The sequence below is a fragment of the Cinclus cinclus genome, chromosome 21 (genome assembly GCF_963662255.1).
Source record: "Cinclus cinclus chromosome 21, bCinCin1.1, whole genome shotgun sequence".
Taxonomy (NCBI): domain Eukaryota; kingdom Metazoa; phylum Chordata; class Aves; order Passeriformes; family Cinclidae; genus Cinclus; species Cinclus cinclus.
In genome coordinates, this window is record NC_085066.1 from 10,335,311 (window position 1) to 10,351,489 (window position 16,179).

A 16,179-nucleotide genomic window follows, 5' to 3' on the forward strand; every position below is an offset into this window, starting at 1 on the left:
GAGCATCTGCATGGCTTTTGTCTGTGTGAAAGAGCAGCAGTTGCAGAAAGTGGACGATCTTGTGCCGACTCTGCTGCTTAGTCATCCTGCAGTAACTGTGACTTGGCAGCTGGTCTGACCCCATCCCTTACAAACGTTTCCATTTATGGCTGGGATTTTTTATTTCCTTTTGCCTCCAATGGCCACAGCTGGAAAGCCTCCAAAAGGAGAAGCTGTGGGTTCACATCAGGAGAAACCAGCTGTGTATATTCATGCCGTACATTTGAAGCCTCTCTCACAGGAACATGCCACCCAGAATGCTCCAGGGATTCCTTAAGGGATCATTTTGGCCAGAAGCGGATGCTGTGCCTGTCTGGTGGCAGGAGCACAGATGTCATTGTTGTTGTCAATATTTTCCTTGCCCAGGGCTCAGATAAGCTAGGAAGGAGAAAGCTGCAGCCATGTGACGACCTGGTTGTCCCTGCAAGCAGCTGGGTGTCACGCATGGTCCTGCCAGGGACCCAGGAGAAGGAGTGGCCATGAGAGCAGATACTGGAGATCCTCTGGTCTCTGCCCATCCTGAATAGCTCCTGAGTGCTCCTTGATGGCCTCTGGGAAGAGAGGATCTGGTCACAGGGACTCAACATGTGGGATCCAGGTTCTCTCCAGGTATTACAGATGTGCAGGTTTAGGCTGCACTCTGCTCCGGCAAGCCAATGGAAAAAAGCATTCCTGGCTTATGAAGAGCTTTAGGGCACATAAAGCAGAGTCATGACCTGAGCTAGAAAAGGGATGTGCCTGCTGTGAGCTTATTGCCGTGCCTAGAGCTAGAGCCTCTGGGGGAATGGCACTGAGATGCTGCATCCTATCTTGTGACTTCTGCCAATTCTCCATCTCCGGCCCACATGGAGAACATGGATGAGTGGCCTGATAACAACTGAGGAAAGACCCCAAATAATTTTCCTCACCCAGAGCACCAGAAGGGAAAAATAACTTATCTTTCATTTAAGGCCAGATTTCAGCAAGGCACCGAAAATCCTCTAATTTTTGCTCTTGCTCTATGTATTTTTGTGGAAATTTTGGTGTGTAAAAGAGGTGGCTGCAGGTGGAGTAGGACTCTCCTCCCTGCCCACCTTTTTTTACAGAGAGGGTGCTAAGATGGGAGCACTGACCTGACCCCCTCCTCAGGTTACAGAAAACCTCACCATGTCTGAATTGTTTTCTTACAAACCTTTGGCTGGATTCTGGATATTCTGTAGAAACATGGGAATTCTGGAGAAACATTCTACAAACAGAGCATCACTTTTTCCAGCCCAAAAGGCCTAGTCTCTGCCAGAGCTGATTCCTCCACAATCAAAGCATTCAGCTCTTCTGAACAGGGAGTCATCATGGGAAGAACAAACACAGTGTTATTGCCGGGACCTGCTGAGGGAAGTCCTGTCTATAGCTCTTGTTATAACAAGGATTCAAAAAAAGAACATCAGAGCCACTTAAAACTGTCCCATTCACAGTGTAGAATCCCTCACCCTCATCCCTAATCGCCAAGTTATCCCTTTCCAAAATCGTGAGTCCTACCCAGTCCTATCGCCACCCAAACAGGGAGAAGAACAGGAGCTCATAAAGGAGTGAGATCCCAAAGCGCTCCCCCCAGATCTGAAGCTGCGCTGGGATGGGTCCTATGCCAAGTGCTTTCCTGATGGCTTGGATCTGGGACCATCTCACAGGGATGGAAAGTCTAACTGGAGATTTAGGGGGTCCAAGGAGCTGCTAATGTGGCACTAGTGGGGAATCCTGGTTGGGAGGCAGCACTGAAACTGCCCCCAGAGAGAGGATAGTGACCCCCACCACCACCCAGAGGGGAACCCCAACACTTGGCACAGAGAAATGGAGAGCTACAATGAAGCTGGGACATAGGAGTGCAAGGGGGGCAGCTGATGGTTCATGAGAACAGGCTGCTGGGACACTGAGTGTCCTGTGCAGGGCAGAAAATCTTTTGGAGGGACAAGTGGAGGGGTAAGTGGAGCAGGGGGTCAATCCTGCTCTTCTGAGAGGCAGCCCCATGGAGTAACAGGGCATGGAGACTGCAATAGGTGAATATTCAAGATGAGTGTGTTTTGGGATGTGTCTGTTGTAAACAGGGAAAAGATGGAGGTTATTCTAGGACCTCCACAGGGGCACAGAGTGGAGATTGTCTCCTGTGTGTGTTTAAACTTGTAATACCTTCTTAATTTTTGGTGTTTTTGTAGAGTGAGTTATCATGTCCCACTCAAACTGTCTATGAGGAAAGGTAGCACCTGTGAAGCGTATCTGTTAAGGGTGTGATGATGATAAATGACTTTGTCATGAAGAAATGATACAAACGCATGTCCGAATGGCAGCTCTTAAATACATATTCTCCTGAAATGTGGACTTAGGGCTGCATGAAAGCAACTCCCAGTTCTGGCAAAGGACCCTTAAGTCACACAGTGCTGTTGAAACTGGGGCTGGGGCTGCTCATAGGTGTCCTCAGCTCCGAGGCAGCAAACGCATTTGATCTTTGCTGGCATTTCTGGTGTGATCTAGCCATGGATTTTCTTGTTGTCTGCAGCATCCACTCCCAAAGCTGCTGAGAGGCAAAGGTAGACCTAACACCTCCTATGCTCTCACACGTCTTCCCAAAGATTTCAAGAGTAAAACCCTGGAATGAAGGCAAGCTTGCTGTTTACTCCCAGAGGCATATCAGGTCAGAGGCTTTGACAAAACCAGCTGCTATGTCCTGCTGCCAGCCCTCAGTCCTCCTCCAAGGAGGTGTCTGTCTACTGTGGTCTCTCAATGGGATCCATGTGTTCTCTATGAGAGTCCCGGAGAGCTTAATCATCCCTGCTCTGGGGTTTTCTATCAAGCACTCCTACAGCCTTCAATCTGGATTCCCCAGAAAGGATGTGTGAGGCTGATTTCCCCATAGGGCTTCCAGTGGGTCCTGCATGTCCTTCCTTTCCCCATTGCTGCTCCAGCATCCTTTCTCACTGTGCTTGTCCTCGTACCTCCCCAAGGGTGGGGGCTGCTGAATGGTATCTCAATCATAAACTCACCTTTTTCTCTCTTTGTGTCTGACAGAGATGAGAAGACCGGCCATGGGCTCTGCCTTGGAGGCAGTGAGGTGTGCAGAAGTGAACAAAGGCTGTTCTTGGGGATCCTCGTGTTGCCTGAGCTCACACAAGTTCAGTTATTAAACCTGGAAGCTTCTCCTCTGACCAAGTGAACCTGCCACAACCACTACCACAGGTTTACAAGAGGCAAAAATTATTTACTTCATGACTTCATGGCAGAACACATTTTTAGTTCATTGACAGCAGTTTTGCTGCTGTCTGAAGAGGCAGTCATGTGGGTAAAACCAACACTTTTGGGACTCTTTAGAGTGATGCAGGGGAAATCTCAATGTAAAACAAAACTCTGGCTTCTCTGCCCAAGAAGACAATTATTTTAAAAATGAGTAAGGCATTATTTCTTGCTCATTTCTGTGTCTCTCTTTGCTTTTTTATCTTTGTAGATAGAGTCTGCCAGAGCCTGGATGGAGAAGGGACAGAAGGGAGGGTGAAGAAATGTAGTTAGAAGAACTGTAGGTAAAAAGAAGAGCTGCAGGTAAAAGAACAGTAGGTAAAAGAAGGACTGTTTATAAAAAAAATGCATGTAAAGGAAGTGTATGTGGAAGCCAGTGAGTACATGCCTGCACTTTCCCCTCCTCGCTTTTCATTTTGTTTATTGTGCACTGAAGCTGGAAAATCTCAAGTCTCTTTGGACTGCAGATAAGCATTCCAGTTCATCTGGCAGCCTTAAGGAAAACGAGCATAACATATTATTTATTGTGTGCATGATCAAAAATATTTCATTTGGTGTTGGAGATTGAGCTCACATTAATGCTCCAGTTAAGTGCACAGATTTTCAGTTACCCAGGTAAAAGGGATGTTGCATCTCTGGGAAAAAGATTTTAATGTCCTTGTGGCCCTGATCTCTTGGCTTGATTTAAGGTACCATCAGAAAGGAATCCAAGGAAGGATAGAATATAGCTCTCCTAACTCAGTCTGCATAGTACTTGCTTTGTCTCAGGGGAATACCTATTTAATAAAGAATCTGGGGGTTTTTTTTGTTTTGCTTTGGGGTTTTTTGTTGGGTTTAGTTTTTGTGGCTTTTTTTGGTGTTGCTCTGTAGTAACACCATTGAAACCAGCTCAGCTAAGAATCTTTGTCTTAACACTAATTACGTATCTAATTATATTACATTTCTTACATGCCTGAAACTCCTGTTCAAACTTTTATGACATTTGGTGCAAATACTGTTTTCCTTCCCAGTTCACATGATGGGACAGGGGAATATTTTATTCCCGTGTTGTATTTGGCCAGGAGAATTCATTACGGAATTCTAAATTTCTTTAGCATAAAAAGAGACACAAATGGGACAAGGGACTTGTTTTGTGTTAGAGCAAGAATTCCAGCATGTGTGTAAGGAAAGGGGAGGTGTTAAGAGTTGTTCCAAAAGCACAAGCAACACCCTGCTGTACATGACCTGGAAGCTCAGCCGAAGGGCTGCACAGGGTTCCCTGGATCCACATCAAATACGTGAGGATCAGCAGCCATGGAGCAGTGGAAAAGCTCAGCAACCACAGGAACAGCAGCTGGAAGGCTGCCCACAGCCCTCCCCAAAAAGGGATGTCTGGAAAGCGGGGCAGCTTCTCACAGCCTCTGCCTCGGTGGAGGGAATCAAATCCCGAAGGGCTCAGCACATAAAGCCAGGCCAAGGAGGGCTGGAGACAAGCTGTGATTTTGCTTTCTGAGTGGGTGCTTGAGGTGGACACAGATTTCAGGGCTCTCACTCCAGTTCTGAGGCACCTCTGTGTGTGTGTCTGTGACATACACTGGTAGCAAGACTTGAATCAGCTGCAAAAATTTGGGGTTTCAAGTTATTTTGCAAATTACTATGATTGCAAATTTGACCTTGAAAACTTTGGCCCCATAATGAGGTCATTGAAAGGAGTAACAATGGAATAAGGTGCTCCAGGACTGCACTGGTCATCCAGAGAGTTTGGGGGAATGGAAGTGAGTGAGCAGACACAGCTCCTTACCAATGCAGGAGCTCATTCCTGAACCTCCCCCCACCTCCTCAAGGGACGTGAGGATTAGGGCATTTCAAAAACCTCAGTCTAATGCTTTCTGTTGATGAATATCTTTAGTAGCAAGTTGCAACCTTGAAATCACAGATTTTCTTTTAGGACCTGAATAACAGGTCCCTAAAGCCAGCAAAACCTCTCATTGGTTTCAGTGTTAGGTTATTTTCACATTTCCTTTCTAATTCCTCCTTACAAGTCGCACTGAAATTGGAATTAGACATAATCTGCCTCAAGGATTCAGCTCCATACAAGGGCTAATGTTGGAAACACTCATTTAAGACCCGACAGCAGAATATCATGGCTGCAGAGACAAAGATGGGATTAAAGACATGAGATTAGCATTTTGAATAAATCAGCTCAGTTACTGGCCCCCAAGGGGCCTTTGCAGGCCACCTCATGAGGAAAGTCACTGAAACCAGGGCCAGTCCCCTTCCAGCACAGCAGTCCACACTGATATACTCCCAGATTCAGGGGAGGAAAGCCTTTTTTTCCCCATCTGCTCCATTTCAGCCCCCTCTTTTCCCAGGATAAAGCAATAATTGATTCCTTTCCTTTCTATTTATACCCATTAGTCATTGCAAACTTGTCCCCCATAGATTTATGGTTCAATATAATGAGTATGTCTTGAGGGAATATTATTCATGCAGTTAGCTGAAATCTAAAAGAGAAACTCTCTATTTTATTTGTAACCTTAGCCAGAGTAGTCATTTTGGGGGGGGATGGGGGGGTGGGATTGAGGGGGCGTAGACTGAAGACTTTAGACTGCACCTCACCTCCAGGCTCCAGTAAATATTTAGATAGGAGCAAAAATGAAATTTCTTTCCTAGGTTTGTACATGGCATTCAGGACCGTGGGTGGGGTGGGATGGGATGTGACTAAGTTTAAAAAATGTACCTTTTTTTTTTTAATCATCACCAGTAAAAGACTAGGGAGGGGAGTGAGGTTTCCTGTATAAACTATGTGGGTTTTTTTCCTTTAATTTCATGGAAACACGACTGCAAGTTTTTCCTTTTTGTTTCTCTGGTGACAAGAAAACAAAACACATGCAGCTGGGTCATTCTGCTCTCTCTCTGTATTGTACCACGAAGCCCCAAACACACACACTGTGTGTTTTAACTATTTTCCCTCCTTACCCGGGGCTGCAAAACTACAGATGGCCACAGAGATATCTTGGATATTTTGCATATCCAGCATGTGCTCCAGACCATGAAGGCATCAGCCATAACTCCAAGGTCCTGCCCTGCCAGTGAGCTGGAATGCAGCTGCTTCACTATGCAAAGGTTCTTCTCCATGAGTCAACAAGTTTTGGGACTCAACCATCCCGACTGGTTGCCTGGAAAAAATGTGCTGCAAGAGGGGAAAGCATCAAAAATCACAGATTGGGAAATTGGTAAAAGGGGAAGTATTCTGGGAGAAAGGGTTTCAGTTCATCCTTTCCCCACTCTGTCTCTTTTCTCTGTCTACCCATTTTTCATAGAGTCAAAGAATCCCTGGAGCAGGAAGGGACCCAGAGGGATTATACAGTCCAGCTCCTGGCCGTGCAAAGATACCCCAACAATCCCACCCTGTGCATCCCTGAAAGCATTGTCCTAAAGCTCCTGGGCCTCTGGCAGCCTTGAGGCCATTTCCCTGGGGAGCCTGGTCAGTGTCCCACCACCCTTTGGGGGAAGAACCTTTTCCTGATATCCAACCTAAACCTAAATAATTTGCTTGTTGTGTTCACATGATGATCTTGTGTTGGTGCTGCCTGGCACCTCTGGGAGAGTCCTGGGCACCCACCCTTTCCTGGCATCAAAATGCCTAAGATGGCTCTGCCACCCCCTCCATGTCAGTGATCAGACCCAGAAATGCTCTGGGACTTTGCCCTTCCAGAAGGATCAGCTCCAAAAGATGCTGATCCACCATGGAAAAGCTGACTCTAGACAATAAGCTTGGACTGAGGAACTGAAACTACTTATAAAATAAGTTCAGAATTATAGCCTTAATTACTCTAATTACTCAATTAGCTGAAATCTAAAAGAGAAACTCTCTATTTTATTTGTAACCTTAACCAGAGTAGTCATTTTGGGGGGGGGAATTGGCGGGGGGGGTGGGATTGCAGGGGGTTAGACGGGTAGACACCCCCCTTGGCACAGGAGCATCCCTTCTGTTTCTTCAAGCTGATGTCCTCAAACCCATTTTGAGAAGGGAAATCTTGAGCAGACAGGAGATAAATATTTGAGCAAGGGCCTCCACACTAGTGGGGTCTAAACAATCATTTCAGGAAGATTATTAGAACTCATGGAGAATCAGGCTCCCCTACCACCATATCTACACAACGCAGAGTCCCTGGGATATCTTCATCCCCTAAGGATCTTGAACTCTGCTGAAAAAACACAAGGCTACAGATACAGGCCTGTGCCTGGCAGAGCTTCAATACTGCTGTAGGATTGGGAAAATCTTCGGGCTGTTTAAAATAAAATTTTAGAAACCCCAAACAGTCCTTCCTTATATGTTAGCAAGCAACCATTTGCAAGCACAAAAATGCTGTGTATAAAAACTGGGTGCTAAGTAAATAAGAGCTGCAAGAGCACAGGGAACTGAAAACACTGGGATATTAAAATAGGAAAAAGGATGCAAAGCCTCAGATCGTACTCGTGTGTTCATGAGCACTCTCTAAACATCCTGGAGCAGTTGTCTTTTATGGCCTAAATCCCAGGAAATGCTGCTAAAATATGGTATCAAATGAATATTTGCTTTTTTCTTCAGAAAGATTGCCCTTTGTTCCCCATTTTACCACAATTTGAGAATGTCAGGCTCAGTGGGGGCTGTTCCTCACATGTATTAACTGGGCTAATCCAGAAAAATAAACTTATTTTCTTTTCTTTAATATATATGTGTAAGTTCCTTTAATAGATATCTTCTCTTGGGCAAGATCTGCCAGAGATGCCGTAGAGTCAACCAAGTCTGTTTGGGGAAGATGGTCCAGCACAGGGGATGTCGTAGTAGGATTCTGCGGGAGACCACCTTATGAAGAAGGGATGAAGTGTACTTCAGGCTCTTGGAGAAATCTTTAGAGCCACAGGCTGGGCATGAGCACCACAAGAGGTTTCTGAAATGGTTTGAAGGCAGGTTCCTGATGGAGCAGATGAATGAACCAGCCAGGAGAGATGATCTTTTGGACACACTACACAAACACAGGGAAGAACACAGGCTGAAAATGAGAGGGTTGGAGGCAGCCTTGTCTGCAGGTACTGGGGCACTCCAGGGTGTGAGAGAGGTCAGCAAGGCAAAGAGCAGAATCATAGCCCCAAGCCTCAGAGGGGCAGGGATTTGCCTGTCGGGATGAAGGAATACAAACACATTGTGTGAATTGAGCTCAGAAGTCACAACCCTGGAAGTGTCCAGGGCCAGGCTGGACAAGCCTTGGAGTGACCTGATCTAACGGAAGGTGTCCCTGGCCAAGGCCAGGGGTGGAACGGGATGAGCTTTAAGGTCCCTTCCAACCCAAAGCATTGCTTGGTTCTGTGAATACAAAGCAAGAATTTCTGAAAATAGCAGCTACGAAAGAGCATAAAATCCATCCTTCTGTTTGTCATCAGCGAAAATGCTGATAATATCAACTGTGTACTTAAAAAGAATTGAAAACCAACATCCATTGTTCTCAGTAAGCATTTAAAAATCTTTTAAAGATTGTTTACTTTTGGTTCATTTTTGGTTCTCTGCTCACAGTTAGGAAACAAGACATCACTGCATAACATCAGAATGGTATGAAGGGTGGTTGCAATTGCAGACACAGAAGCACTATAGTATCTGCTTTCCATAAAGCTGTTTCACATGAACACATGTGGTTTAAAATAAGGAGTTCATATTTTACTGGAGGCTACAAGTCAGATGAAAAAAGAAAAGAAAAAAAAAGAAGCAGATACACAGTTTATAAAGGAACAACTAAACAAACTATAAAACACATTTCAATTTACAAGGGAATGTGAATGAAAGAGCAGCCATCTGTGCTTTACTTCCAATTCTATAGACTTGTAGAGGAGAGCAGATAATCAAGTTGTTGTCTTTCTTTCTACCCTTCATCTTCCTCCATTTCCTCTCTCTCAATTTTAAATATAGTGGAATACTCAGTATCTGTTCAATACAGTGTGTTCTGCGAGCTGCAATAATAATTTGCAGGTCAAATAGAATTATAGAATCATTAAGATTGGAAAAGGACTCCAAGATCACCAAGTCAAACATAGAGGATGAATAACTAATCCAAATCCATGTACATTCTCTGCAAAATATCTTTCCATAAAATCTGCAGTTCCACTGCATCCTGGTTTGAAAGATAGGTATTTGCTAAGAAAGGCAGAAGCCTCCCTTTGAAATGAAGAGTGTGATCCCTCCTCCCTACAAATTATTATCATTTTGGAATTAAGGGAGCTCTCAGGCAAAGATATGGGGATAGGAATAACAGTTCTTTACTAATATATCTAACATGACAAACAAACAAACAAAAAACCAACAACAGCTATCAAATTAGCCACAAACAGAACAGTAACTCAGTCCCAGTCCCTTTCTGGCTGCAGGCACCTTTTCCCTGAGCTGCAGTTCCCGGTGCTGGGGGCGGGCGGGTCCCGCAGAGCTGCAGGAGGGCTGGGGGTGATGGCAGAGCTGTCCCAGGGGGAGAGAGAGATGGAGAGAGAGCCCTCCGCTCACGGTGTGGGTCCCGATACTCAGCAGAGTGCTGGATGGTGGCAGGTTACAGCGAGAAGACAGCAGGGCAGGGTCCCACAGCAGTGAGGATGACTCCCGGCACTGGATGGCAGAGATGGAGCTGAGTCGGCGATCGTTGTTCTCATCCCAACTCCGCAGGGGGGAAATGGGCTGAGCCAGAGCCTTCCATCTCCTCTTCTGGCTGTTTGAATATCGAGGGGTTTCCCGCTTCCCTCCTCCCTTCCCCCTGTCATTAGGGCCTAGTCAACAGGTATCTTAGCATGACAATGGGGAAAATTCCACACTGGGAAAAGGGAAAGAACCAACCCCTAACACACTGAAAGAAGGAAGAAAATAAGGAAATTTATTTGAGGATTAGGAAAAGGAGCTAAAGAGAGCATGCCCATTTTCCTTCAGAACTTCCTATGTCCTCATTCTTAAGAAAAAAAAAAAAACTCAATTACAGAAAACTAGCTCAGGCCTTTAAAATCAGTTCTAAAACAATATGTAAAAAAACCCCAAACATCTAACCAAAACACCAAAAAAAAAAAAAAAAAGCACCAGGATATTTTGAGAGTTTTTTGTTCCATTTTCCACCACTTCAGTGCACCTGTTTGTCAGACTGCCCCAACACATGGAAGGAACTTGCCAGGTGTGCCCATCCTATGACAGAGGTGTGAAGATGACAATATTCCTACAAATGTCATTCATATGGATATCTAGGCAGGTGAGAATCACCAAGATTCCCTTTTTAAGGAGGGAAAGTGTAGAGCAGGGAGCTGTTCTGTAAAATACACCTGAATCCTCTCAGGGACAAGGTATTTTGTCATGTCAAGCTGCAAGGAAAGATTTTGATTTGACATGAGAAAGTTCAAGAAGCACACTGAGAAAGTTAAATGCAGGTCCTTTGCTCAAGAAACTGCAGAGAAAAACCAAGGCTTGCCAGTCTGGGAGGAGAAGAGGGAGATGTGGATGTGTGGGTCTGTGCTCTGCTCCTTTCCAAACTCTGGGCACTCACCAGCACTGCAAGGGACAGACGTGCTGTCCAGTTGTTTGTGATAAGGCTTCTTGCTGGAGAAACGGCTTCTGCAGAAGCAGGTTCACCTAGAAACAGCTGCATTGAATGGATTAGAAGCATCATGGGTGTGTACCCACGGACATAACAGATCTTGGACACAGCAGCAAAGCAGGCAAAACACATGGTCTGGAATGTGACATGTTCACTGAATCACTAGCAGGTGGATGGTTTGCTCAGACATCTCAGGTGCTGTCTGATAAATCACTGTCAGCAAAAGCTAGAACCCTCCTCTCCACTAAAGATGCTCCAGAGGAAAATGGACCAACCCATTCAGAGCTTCAGGAGAGCTTCTGGAAAGCAATAGCCTCACAAAATCCTTCTTTTGCTCTTCAAAACAAAGTTATATCTCAAGTAATAACAGGCTGTGTTCCTGGAAGTCACTGCTGTTCTCCGTATTTGCCCCTATTTTTCATTTAGCAGAGTTAAAAATAGCTCATTAATTTAAAAATAATTTTTAAAATATTACAGCAACAAAGTCCTTGAGCTCAAGGAGTGTTTGGACAGTACTTCCAGGCACATGGAAGCACATTCTTGGTGCCGTTCTGTGCAGGTCCAGGAGCTGAACTCAATGATCCTTGTGAGCCCTTTCCAACTCAGAATATTCCATGACTGTATGATTCTATGAACCTAAACCCAGAAGTTAATTAATTGAAACAGGTAATACTCAGACTTGGCTGACTGAGCAACACTTGGATATTTGCAAGGGCAATGATTGCACGATTCTGTACAAGCTGCCTTTTTTGAAATGTTCTTGTTTTCATTTATTCCACTCAGCACGTTACTAGGATGGCAAGAGAAGTAGGATAGCAGGGAGGAAGAAAGAAAGTGATTATTTGATGGTATAAAGATGTGGGGCAGCAATGCCAACCCCAAAGAGGGCCCTCTCATCATGGAAAAATTGAGGCTTCTTTCAGTTTCCATCAAGCAAAGATGCCTTCAGCTCTAGAAGGCACAACCTCACCCCAGCCCAAGCCGAGCTGCGTGGGCGTGAAGTGGAGGGGACCTTGCCAGGTCTCGGTAGACCCACAGTGACTCTGCGTGGATGTTCGGAGCTACTGCAAAGCAGACTCTGCCCGATTTTGTAGGAGGAGGAGCTCAGAGGGCAGTTCCAGACGGCCGGGAATTGCGGGACTGGGTTGGAGACGCCTCTGCTGCTCCTCCCTCTCTCATCCCGCACATCCCAGCACCCGGAGCTCGGAGCCACCCTCCAGCCGGGGATGCGGGAGCCTTCCTGACATTGACCACTCCACAGAGTCCTTTTTCCTTACGCTGCGGAGGGATTTGGAGGAGAAGTTTTGATGACCTCATTTTTCAGGTAGGCAGACTTTTTCACTCCGATTACAGGGGTTCTGTGGTTACTTACTAATGGAACTCCAGCCGGGAATGACAAAAATCCCTCTAAAATTTCAGCTGCTGCTTAGCGGCTTTCCAGCAAGGTGCCGATTTCACGTTTAGACAGTACCTGCAAGAAGAGAATATTTTTTTTCCCCTTTACTGTCAGCTCTTGCCTAGTTTGGGCGTTTTTCCAAGGTTTTGGGGTTTTTTTCCCAGGTGTAAGTAGTATGGGCCACAAACTGCCAGGTCCAGCAAATCTCTGGGTGAAGAGGGTGGATTTGTTGAATCAAAGTCTTCCCTGGGGTAACTGAGCTGAGTTCAGCAGCTACAGTGAAGTGAGAGCAGCAGGGCAGAGACTGCTCTGCTGCATGATTCCCCCTAGATTTTTGGGATTTCAGAAGATACAATTTAGACTCACCTGTGGCCCTTGTCTCCTATTTATGCTGAATTACATCAGCACAAGCTCCTCTATTTTGGGAGGTGAAAGCACGTTTAAGAATGCCTGTGAATGCATTGCACTTGGTGTCAGGGGTTTGCTCCCCCCAGCCTTCCTGCAGCCCAGACTTTCCCTGGCTGAAATCCCAGGATGATTACACTGGGAGACCTGGAGAACATCTGGAGTCCCTGTAGCTGAAACCTCTCCCTTGGGTGCTCTGCCCAGGGATTAGATTTACAAGGCACGTTTGGGTAGTAGCTGCAACTAGCACCAAAACTCCCTCCTCATGCAGAGTGCAAACCACAAGACACACAAAGGGGAAGGAAGAAGAGGTGCATTTATAAGAGTTTTGTTCAAAATGGGACATATTTTTCTTGTCTAAAAAAATGTATCAAACATTTGAGTGGAGAAAATGCTGCATGCACAAGTGAGTGGCACCACAGGCACTGCCTGCTGGGCATCGCCATGGAAAATGCTGGGACTGAACAGCAGAGGGATTTCAAACTTTATTCTGCATATTTTAGCACAGCCAGCACAACTTTCCTTTCTTGAGAGTAATGCAGTTTGTGTGGCTTTAAATTTATGAGGCTTTTGATAAGTTCCTTGAAGGCAGAGTTAGCTTAGACAGCAGAACATCTTGATTTTTGTGAATTTGGGAACGGTTTGCTCAGTTACAATGAGAGGAGACATGCACAGTGCACCAGGGGGAACTTCAGGAATATCAATGTGTGGGGTAAGGCAGACCATAGCTCTGCCTGGCCAGGTGCATGAGGTGACATTTTTACTGCATTGGGATCTGCTCTAAGGGATAATCAGATGCAAAAGTGCAAATAACCAGATATAATTTCCACGTTTGAGCCACTGCAAGTAATTTGTTTGCCATAATATCACTCTGGTTCAGTTGCTCATGCTGGTAAGAGAAGCAAGCAGAGAACTTGGGTCTTCCTGCAAGGCTGCTCTTTTTGCAGGGATCTGTCTAGATAAATGTATATTTTTTCAGTTGTGTGTGTAACGGCCAAGTTACCTGGGATCTCCATGTGGGAGCAGCAAAAACCATGCATTTTTCTGCACCTGAGGTAGAAGCACAGACCCTCATTCAGGGAGAATGGTGCAAAATAGTGCCCTCAAAAAACGTTCAGAGGACCCACTGCTTGAAATTCCCTATTGTTTTTCCTTTGTGTGCATCTCATGGGGAAAGAGGTGATGCAGTCAAAAATACAAATAGTGAGAGAAGGTGTCATAGGAACAAAGGTCCTGCTCTGGCAGAGAGAGTAAAGTCAAGGAAGAACAGGATGGGCTGACCCAAGTGTTCAGGCATTATGACTCAGCTCTCAATTTGCTCTTTGAGTTAGTTTTTTGTACTGTTTTTGTTCAAAAATTGCCTTCAATATGCAAAAAACAGTTATTCTGAAATACTGGTGAAATAGGAGGCTTCCATCTCGGCATCTTGCAACAGCAAGTGGGACTTTAAGTCAAATATCAGATGTGATGGGATTTTCAACAGCATCACAACAGCTGGTGTTGCTCTGAGGATGACAAAATGGGCAGCATCGACCGCCCCACCCTTGGAGGCCCCTGAGGTGGGGACTGGAGCTCCCAGCAGCTCTCCACCATGTATCCAGAGGGGTTAATACCAGATGGGATGCTGGGAGAGCAGGAGACTAACATAGCTCAGGGTGCAGAGTGAGATAGAGACGGTGCAAGAGGATGCCAGGGAAGTGAGTTGCGTCTCATGTTTTCAGGAGTCGCTTTCCTGCCTTGCTGTTCTGTCCATGGAGAGCCCAAGGATGTGGTGCTTCACTGACCTACTCCAAGGCCCCAGGGGCTGTGGGCAAGAGCTATCCTGTTCCAGAGCTGGCCCTGGTTGCCCATGCAGGCCAACTGCTCTGATCTACAGTGCCTTCCCACCCACATACACAGAGGGAAAGAAGGAGGGAGAGAGGGAGGTGGTTAAACTCAGCATGCAGTGATGAGTCATTCACTTGGCCAAAGCCCTCAGTGATCCCAGCCTCTCCAAAAGTTAATGTCTCTGTCTTCTTCAGCTAAAGGCTGGCTCTAAAATGGTGCTGTCTGAAGGCTCAAAGCTTTTGTGTCCTACAGATCAGGATCTCCTGCAGCCCTGTTTTATGAAGGGCAAACAAAACAAGGAAAGCCTGCAGTAGGCTTAGAGGGGTGAAATCTTGATCTTTACTGAAACACCCCTTTAGCATGAAAATGTTTTATCCTTACCATACCACTTTTAGTCTCTGCAGCACAGTGGAAGTTGAGCCACACTGACTTGTGCAGGGATTTCATAGATTCATGGAATGGTTTGGGTTGGAAGGGACCTGAAAGACCATCCCGTCCCACTCCCTGCCATGGGCACCTTCCACTAGACCAGGTTTCCCCAAACCCCATCCAACCTGGCCTTGGACACTTTCAAGGATCCACGGGCAGCCACAGCTTCTCTGAGCACCCTGTGCCAAGGCCTCCCCACCCTCACAGGGAACAATTGCTTCCCAATACACCACATAATCCTGCCCTCTGGCAATGGGAAGCCATTCCCCCTTGTCCTATCATCCAGGCCCTTGTCCAAAGTCTCTCTCCAGCTTTCTTGTTGCCCCTTTTGGTACCGGCCGATGCTGTAAGGTCACCCCAGAGCCTTTTCGTTCCTAGACTGAACAATCCCAATTCTTTCAAAAGCACAACCTCTAGTGGAGAGGAAGGCCGTTACTGTTATAGGGTCTCAGCAGCACTGACACCAACCTTTCCAGCATAAACCAGTTTGCAGAAGCCTGTGGTGCATTGCAGCTGGCATTGTAAACTGGAATGGGTCATGTCCCACCAGGCAATACCTGGGGCACCGCATGAGAGAGGCCTCAAGGGATGCCAGGGAGGCTGAGTTGCCTGTATTCTTCAGTAGTGCTGTTCCTCAGGCAGCTGCGGCATCAGTCCAGCTGCATTGCTCATCTGCCCTCCCCCTCCATTGCCAGCGCCACCAAATGCATGCTCAGGGTCCCTTCAAGCCTTGAACTCTTTCAAAAGTTACCAAAAAAAAAAAAACCAAAAATAAAAACACAAAACCAAAACCAAACCAAAACAAACCACAAACAAAACAAAAAACATTCAAGAAAGAAGGTCTCTTTTTGAACTAGATTCAGGTCTTTTTTTCATAGCAGGAATCCCACATGCCCCTTTTTGGTTAGTGTTGAGATGGGCCATCACAGGGCCATGTTAATTGGTTCTCGGGTCCTCTAGACACAAAGGTGAGCATTCCCTCTTCCTCCATATTCTGTGCTGTTGACAAGTGTTGCTTGAGTGTTGCCTGAGAATATCCTTTCAAATCCTTTCTTTTCCTTTGAACACTTCCATACATTTCTAAAAACTTTTCACACTAGATATCTAACTCTTCTACTGCTTTAAGATGTCATAACTCTACATGAAATAAATTCCCACATGGAGCTGGGCCTTGGAGGCCTGGTGATGTATTGAGCACTGAAGATGTTCATTTCTTTTAGAGGTTTTTATGTGTCCTTTCACTCCGTG